General features: G+C 39.3%; 1 non-coding gene across 1 annotated transcript; it reads left to right on the top strand.

The window, feature by feature from the left end:
• The first annotated feature begins 8,586 nt into the window (after positions 1–8,586).
• LOC145577316 (small nucleolar RNA R71) lies at positions 8,587–8,692 on the top strand. Its single transcript, XR_014098761.1, has one exon. It is a non-coding gene; the product is annotated as a small nucleolar RNA R71 (small nucleolar RNA).
• The last annotated feature ends 597 nt before the right edge of the window (positions 8,693–9,289 follow it).

The following is a 9,289-nucleotide window of genomic DNA, read 5'->3' as shown; positions in this document are numbered from 1 at the left end:
TAGGCGATGGAACAGGTGATAGAACGAGTGACTCCACACTTGATGTCTGCCATGGACATCAAAGTATCATGTCTATTGAAGTCGGTTCATGATATGTTGTCATCAACCATTGCTACTGCCAAATTAAATAGAAAACCGATTGAAAGATGCAGTGAGCTTGTAGGTATTACAGATGTTGCTGGAAGTAAGAGTGCTACTGATGGTAGTAACATTACAGTGAACACTGTTGTTGAGGATGTAGGGATGCCTGAACAGAGTTTGGTTGTTGGTACTGTACAGGGAGGTAAAGTTGATGAAGTAACAGTTAAGCAAGCAATGCAGGATGGTACTGATATAATGTATAAGGACCAATCTGCTGGGATTAATCAGGTGGGAGATGATGGAAATGTTTCTGATATTTGCCCCAAGTGTTGAGGAAGAGGGTGTGGGAGATAGGGGAAATGGGGGCTTGTGTGTTCATCCAGAGGGTTTGGGTGGCACAGGAATAGGTGGGTATGAGGTGGATGTTAATGTAGATAATGGTGTGATTGAGGATACATGTGGTTCGAGTTCCGATGATAGGGAGGAAAAGCAGGTAGATGAAGTAGTTAGAGATGTTGTGCTTAAATTGTTAGGTAAGGGGCATAAGAGTTTTTGTGGACAGGAGTGAAACCAGTTACTCATCATCTGATGAGGAAACAGAAGGATAGGAAATTATGGATGGGGATAGGACTGCGGATAAGAGGGTTGTTAAGCCAACTGTAGCATGATCCGGTATGTACACCAAGGCTTCGGACACTAGAAGGCATACTACCTTCGAGACTCGGATGCTGTAGTACATTCGTCAGTGGAAGGAGCTAAATGATCCATTGTAGTAAAATCCTAACACTTGGTTTACCTTTTGAAAATGCTCAGTAAATGGAAGAGATATCTTTGAATATTGGAGCACTATGATCTCATCTATGTTTGTGGATGAATACGATAAAACAAATTTTTTGGATAGTAATTGTTTGTTTTTGTTTTGGTTGGCAGTCCTGGAATTGCGTTAATAACTTAATATCGTGTGGAGACAACACAGCCACTCAGCGCGACTGCTTTACTGTTGTGCATCCCAGAGCAAGGGTTGGGGATCAGTATGTGAGGGTGGCTAGCAAGTTATATACAAAGTAAAGGGCAACCAAGGAATTTGTAAACCGTTACAAGCGTATCATGTTGGATCCCAGCTTTGCAGTAAGTTTTTTATTTTGTTATTCCGTTTGCTCTACTATTTATGTTGGCTTATATTTCTTTCTGGCAGAGGGGCTTAACTTCATGTCTTTGGAGCAGCATTTTTTGTTGTTGAAAGAGAAGAACAAGGAAGAGCATATAGCGAAGAAGTACATCAAAGTGCTTTTAAGCCACAATCTGGCAGAGATCAAAATAGTAAGTAGATGGGAGATGTGATGTCAGGTTACTTGTTTATTGTGTTTATGATGTGAGAATGATTGTGAATTGTGTTTATGTTGTCTGGGACATGACTCGTGTATTCATCCCGGTTCTTGAAGTCCCTCCTAAATAACCAGACGATGCACATTTGTGGAGCATTGCAATTGATCTTAAGGCGAGGAGATTGTGCATGATTGATTCCTTATACCCTGACCCTTTCCATAAGTATGAGGAAGTGCTTGGTGTTTTGGTAAGTTAATGGTGAAGGAATTAGATGTTTCATGTGCTAAATGTTTCACATAATGGTTAACCTTATTTGTGTTTTGGACTCAGTTAAGTGGCATCGATGTGCTGTTTAAATTGAGTGATCCGTCCTGGAAATGTGGAGAAATCAGTGGATGGAACGGATGTTCACTTGAGCCAAAAGGCCCCAATGATGCGTAAGTATTGTTTTAGAATCTGTATGGTTACATTTTTTACATTTTTAGTAATCTAGAAATTGGAAAACCTTGAATTAATTTGTGGCTTTGCTTTATTGTAGGTCCTACTGCGGTATTTTCATGCTTGCAGCTATCAAGTACTGTGCAAGGAGATTCACGACTCGTTACAGTGTGGTGAGGACAAACGTGTTGTGGTTTTAGTTGATTTAGTTGCTGCCGTAGGTTATTTTAGTGGTGTTTAATAATTTACATTTGATTTATTCTAGGGCAAGATTCATCATGCAAGAAACAATTTGTTCCTAGATGATGCACTATGTGAGGCAAATGACCTCAAAGAAAAGCTTGAAGAACTTATACCTGCTGTAAGGAAGACTCGCCACAATTAGTTGCTTTGAATGAACTAATTTTGTGGAAAAATTAGGATGTTCATAAGGAAGTTAGTAGATGAATTAAATAATTTAGGTGAAGATAACATGTTATTTTGGGTACTATTTTGATGAACGGTTTGGGGGAACATTAGTACATAATCCAATGGTACATTTTATGGACAATATGATGTGAATGACTATACCACTGGAATTTGGTTTACAAATATGTCATTCAATGGTACATAAAACAGTAATGGTAATTGTCAATGTAACACTTATGATCTACATACCTGATGGGAAGGAGAACGGTAGGTCGTTGGGCTACCACCCCACCCAATCAAACAAAATTTGTAACTTAACTAACCCCTATTTAGCGTAGTGGTAAGTCAAGGTCGAACCCAAGGGAATGGATATCAAATGCACGATGCCTAAATCAAGCTATTTCGGAGTCAAGAAGGGGTTGAGGTAGAACTTAGGCTAAACTAGGTAATGCAAAACTTATATGAAATCAATCTAAGACACTAGAGCAATGGATCCACATGCAATCATAATGGAAACGGTAATTTGGGAGGTTAAACCAACTAAGTCAAGCGATATGAAGGCAAATAATCATGTATCCAAAAGAGCATACTAAGATGGTTCACCTAGAGGTCTAACTAGCGTCAACTACGCTAAACACTACCTAGGGAACGTCACAAAGCACCTCAATCGTGAAATTGCAAGTTTACTAATCAATGGTCCGTATCATAGCAAGCTTACAATGCAATCTAGTGTGAATAACTAGGGTGATCAAGCCTAAATCAAACACACACATGCACATAATCAATCAACCAATTTAATCACATCATCAACTCAATCAATGTTCCCCCAAAATAACCTCAATTCATCATCAATACATGCTTCACCACTACCCTAGCAAATAAACTACTCACAATCCATAAAGAACAACAAAATCAAAGCTAAACTAGTCATCATTCCCAAATTCATCAATTGAAATCAAATTGAAACAAACAAAATCAATCAACTATCAATTAATCAAATCAAACAACAATACTAATGAAATCAAACTTTGAATTGCATTAAAGAGTAAAGAATCCTTACAAACTTGATAGAAATCAAATCAAATGAAGCAATCTTCAATCATCAATCATCAAACCCACACTTTCTCTCTCTAAAAATGCTAAGAACTAATGTTTTCTCTCTCTAAAATCTAATCTAATCTAATTCTCCCCCTTGAAGATCCAAACTTCTCTCTAAAAATGGAATGAATTAACTAACAATCCCAAGAGGAAGTTGGGAAAGACGTCCAAAAATAGACCCACGTTGGTGCGGGCGCTCGAAGGAGTGTACCCAGGAATGTGCGCCCGCACACACCTGATGTGCGGCCGCACACGACAGATGTGCGGCCGCACACTCCTCAAGTGCGCCCGCACATAGCTACAGCTTCCTCCTTTCTTCTTTGCCCTTGCTCACGAGGTGCACGCATCCTAGATGATGATGATGGAGGACAAGGTAGGCAGCAACTTCCTTTAATTTTCTTGAAGAAAATGAGCCATGAGGAAGGCATAAACAAGACTTTGAAGCATGCTCCTTGAACCTCTCATTGACTTGAAACTTCTTGCACAAGCTTTAGGCATGAAAATCAATGGAAAACTATAGAAAGGAAGCCCGGGAATCCTTGGACAATCAATCACAACCTACAATCAAAGGATAAAAAGCAAGTAAAAGGGAAAAATAGCAAGTAAACAAGAAAAAGCACGAAATAGAGAAACTAACTACAAAAAGCACGAAATGAAGAAAACAAGAATAAAACTAAGGGAAACTAAAGAAAAGAAAGGTAAATAGAAATAAAAATCATCCAAAAAGGAACCAAATGAGTGCCAAAAATGTCACTCATCAAATTCCCCCAAGCTAAACTTTTGCTCGTCCTCGAGCAAAACAAAGCAAGAAAAAGAGAGGATGAAAATTTTATTGAAAACGAAAAAGAAAGACTTAAGATAAGAATGTACACTAAGACTCATTGTCGTAGGAATCACGGTTGTTTTTAGCTACAACAAGCCCTTTAAACCCCAAAGTCGCCTATGAGGACGAGTGAGGTCTCGTAAGGGTATCCTAAGAGTTTGACCCATAACTCTCCACCAAACATCAATGAGGCAAACCATAGAAGAAAAAGAAAGAAAAATAAACCTTTACGAAATGAATCAACATAAAGACTATAAAGCAAATGAATGACAATCTTTCTCAAGTAGTTAAGGTATGCACGTTTCAAGATATCCAAGGTTGATTGAAACATAGGGTATGCTAGGCATAGGAACTAGTTATCACAATTCACTTTCATCCCAAACAATCTTACCGCGTTCTTCCCACAAGTCTCAAATCTCCCTTTAGTGAGTGTCCCAATGATTCCTCGAAGGAACCGGAAAAGAAATATTTTAAGGCTTCTCGACATCTTGACTATGCATCCCCTTTCCTTAGGCAATGACCCATGATGCTCTCCCTCGAATAGTGACTCAACTATCTAGGTCAAAAGGTCTTTCCCTAAGGTTGTAACGTAAGGCATAAAGGGTGAAGGTAGGCTAAAATTTAAAAATTTGGTGGTTTTCCTAATAGTGAAGCAAAGATTGCGCATATCTTTACACCAAGACTAAGTTGTCACCAAACAAAAACAACACCCCCAAGCTTACTCGAGGCTATACTCACAAAAATATATACAAAAAGCGTGAGAAAAATAGAGATGGGGTTACTCGAGGCTATACTCAAGATCAAAAGATTGAAGCTCAAGGACCCAACGAATTAACCTCGGTTTGGATTCTTTTTTCCCAAAGAGATACTTCATAGCCGCATGATCGGTGAAAACTATAGTCTTAGACCCCAACAAGTAACAACGGAATTTCTCAAAAGAATGAACAATAGCCAAGAATTCCTTTTCCGTTGTTGTGTAATTTCTTTGAGCACCATTGAGAGTCTTTGACATATAATAGATGACATGGAGCTTCTTGTCAATTCTTTGATCCAACACACCTCCTATAGCCGTATCACTTGCATCACACATGAGCTCAAATGGAAAATCCCATCTAGGGGCTTAGACAATAGGTGTAGAAGTCAAAGCTTTCTTCAATTTATTAAAAGCTTCCAAGCAAGCATCATTAAAGACAAAATCAATATCTTTTTGGAGAAGATCATTTAAGGGCTTAGCAATAAGAGAAAAATCTTTGATAAACCTTCTATAAAATCCGGCATGACCCAAAAATGATCTTACCCCTTTCACATTGACCGGAGGAGGCAACTTCTCTATTACCTCAATCTTAGCCTTGTCAACCTCGATGCCTTTATTGGAAATTTTATGGCCTAGAACAATCCCTTCTTCCACCATGAAGTGGCATTTTTCCCAATTAAGCACCAAGTTGACCTTTTCACATCTCTTTAGGCATCTTTCAAGATTTTTGAGGCAATCCTCAAATGAAACACCTCCCACGGAAAAATCATCCATGAAGACTTCCATTTCCTCTTCAAGCATGTCCCCAAAAATGCTCATCATACACCTTTGAAAGGTCGCCGGAGCGTTACACAATCCAAAGGGCATTCTTCTATAAGCAAAGGTACCATAGGGGCATGTGAAGGTTGTCTTTTCTTGATCCTCGGGGTGAATAGGAATTTGAAAGAATCCCGAATATCCATCAAGAAAGCAATAGAATTTGTGCCTAGTCAACCTTTCAAGCATTTGGTCAATAAAAGGGAGAGGGAAATGATCCTTTTTGGTTGATGTGTTTAGACGTCTATAGTCTATACACATCCTCCAACCGGTGACCGTTCTAGTTGGAATGAGCTCACCTTTCTCATTCTCAACTACGGTCATACCCCCCTTTTTAGGAACGACATGCACGGGAGAGACCCACCTCGAGCTTGAAATGGGGAATATAATTCCCGCATCCAAAAGCTTGGTGATCTCTTTCTTGACTACTTCTCCCATTTGGGGATGTAGTTTCCTTTGTCGTTCAATAGAAGGAAGGGTGCCTTCCTCAAGTGTTATGTGGTGTGTACACAAGGCGGGGCTTATACCTTTAAGATCATCAATTGTGTACCCCAAAGCACCTTGGTGCTTTCTCAAAACACCACATAACGCTTGAGCTTGGCTTTCACTCAAGGATGCACTAACAATAACGGGATATGTAGAATTAGGGCCTAAGAATTCATACCTAAGGTGTGATGGTAGAGGTTTTAGCTCTACCATGGGAACACCTTTACCTTCTTTGGTTGAGGCCACTTGCAAAGCATCTTGACTTGATATCCCCATGCAAGTTTCTTCTCCACTCCCTATATCGCCTTCATTAAGCAAATTTTCATACAATTGCTCTTCCTTGGTTGAGATACCTATCTTTTCCTTGTTCAACAAGACACACTCAAGAGGATCGTTAGATGTGAGCAAGTGCTCATGCATGGAATTCACAATATTATCAAGCACTTCAACTCTCATGCAATTTTCTAAAGAAGAGGAAGGATATTTCATTCCTTCATTCAAGTCAAATTCAATTACTTCCTCTCCTATCTTAAGAGATATCTTAGCACTTTTCACATCTATCATAGCCCCCGATGTAGCAAGGAAAGGTCTACCTAAGATGATAGGTATTGTAGCATCTTCATCCATGTCCAACACTACAAAATCAACCGGAATAACAAATTTTCCAACCCTTAAAGGCACATCTTCTACCTTTCCCTTAGGAATCTTGATTGACCTATCGGCTAATTGCAAGGTAATCTTTGAAGGTAGAAGTTCTCCTAGACCTAATCTTTGATAAACCGAATATGGCATAAGGCTAACACTAGCTCCTAAATCACATAAGGCATTATCAATTTGGGTCTTGTTGATAGCACAAGGGATGGAAAAATTTCCGGGATCCTTCAACTTAGGAGGCATCTTATTCATGATGATTGCACTACAATGCTCGGTAAGGCTAATGGTCTCCACCACATCACAAGTCCTTTTTCCACTCAAAATCTCCTTAAGGAACTTAGCATAATTTGGCATTTGTTCAACAACATCGGTGAAAGGAAGAGTTAAATGAAATTGCTTAAGCATCTCTACAAATTTCCCAAATTGCTCATCCAACTTATATCTATTATATCTTTGAAGATAGGGGAGCCTTTGTTTGCAAACCTCTCTCTCTTTCTCTATCACCTTCTCTACTTGTTCCTCATCAACATTTTCGCTCAAGGGGCATTCATCACCTTCAATTTCAATGGAATTCTTACTAGTTCTCTCATTAGCAACACTCTTCTTAGGCACACCTCCCTCAAGGACCTCACTTCTAGTAACAATGGCATCCATAGGGTTCCTAGAATCTAAGCTAGGTGGAGTCAAAGAAGAAGAGTGTGCATATTCCTTGAATATACTAGTCAATTGAGAAAGTTTTTCACTCAAATCTTTGTTATAAGCCAACATGTAATTAAACTTCTCTTCATTCAAAACCATACACATTTCCAAAGTCTTGGCTTGTTTCTCAATGACACTTTCCAAAAATTCTCTAGAAGGAAATGATTGGTCATGGGAATTATCATTTAAACTTTGAGCATTTGGAACTAAATCAATTGGGGAATCATCTTGAAAACTTGCTTGAAAATATCCCCTAGCTTGATTATTCCAATTACCCCTAGTTTCATTTTGGCTCCTTCGTTGACCATAGTTATCATAACCTTGGTTATGATCCCCATGTCTATAGCCATGACCATGACCATTACAACCATGATGGTTATAGTTACCATGAATCTCTTGGCAATCATGATTTCTATAACCTCCATTTTGGTTATAATCATCATGATTCATATGATAATTCCTATTTCCAATATTCCTTTGAACATCATTTCTAGGTTCACAAGCATGATTATTGACACAATTCATGTATTCCATTTCACTTCCATCACATTCACTACAAGAAACATTTGGGCACATAGAAGCATTGTGATCATTCATTCCACATAATTGACATGGCCAACATTCCACAATCATGCAACAAGTTGAAAGATTGGAGTTAGAGTGAGAAGATGTACCTCTCCCCTTAATTTGGGAGGGAAGAATTGGAGCTTGGGAAGGAGGCTTCTCAAGCTTTTCCTTGAGAGACATAACTTCTTTCCCTAAATCCGCAATCAAAGTGGTCAAATCATTAATGACACTAAGTTGTTCGATCGAGTAACCCTTGCTTGTTGGTTCTCTTTCCACTTCTTGCCAATTCATATAATGACGAGCTACTTCATCAATAGCATCAACCACTTCTTCTTCCGTCTTGTTCATGATTGGGCCTCCGGCTCCGGCATCCAAACTTGCTCTCCCATGAGAACTCAACCCACCATAAAAGATATGTATGATTTGATAGGTAGGAATCCCATGGTGTGGACACTCCCTTTGATAATCCTTGAATCTTTCCCATGCTTCATAAAGGCTTTCATTAGGCTTTTGCTTGAACCCTTGAATCAAAGCTCTTGCCTCCGCCGTTTTCTTTTGAGGATAGAAACGGAACAAGAAAGCTTTGGTGACATCATCCCAAGTTTTCAATGAATTGGGCTTTATCTCTTTTTCTAGCCATTCCAAAGATCTTCCTATGAGGGAGAAAGGGAACAACTTAAGGCGGATGAATTCTTGAGACACTCCATTAATCTTGATTGTGTTACAATATTTTTCAAACTCCTTAAGATGGTTCAATGGGCTCTCGTTCTTCGCCCCACCATATTGTCCCCTCTCAATAAGAGTGATCATTGCCGGCTTTATTTCAAAGTCATTCTCCGGTGATATAGGTGGAGCTATGGCGCTCTCATACCTATAAGCCCCGGGCACTCCAAGCTCCTTCAAGGTAACTCTTGAACTACCTCCCATGACTTGGGATCTACACACACAAAACTCAAAGACAATATTAGTAGCACGGCTACAAGTGTAGCCTAAGTGTAAAATCTTTTTGTATTTTATCAAAATGAAATAGACTCAAAAACAACATGCACTCAAGCACCATTCCCCGGCAACGGCGCCATTTTGATGGGAAGGAGAACGGTAGGTCGTTGGGCTACCACCCCACCCAATCAAACAAAATT

The sequence above is a fragment of the Chenopodium album genome, chromosome 13 (assembly GCF_948465745.1).
Source record: "Chenopodium album chromosome 13, dcCheAlbu1.1, whole genome shotgun sequence".
Classification (NCBI taxonomy): Eukaryota; Viridiplantae; Streptophyta; class Magnoliopsida; order Caryophyllales; family Amaranthaceae; genus Chenopodium; species Chenopodium album.
The sequence above is the reverse complement of the archived record's forward strand: the minus strand, read 5'-3'. Positions and strand labels throughout refer to the sequence as shown.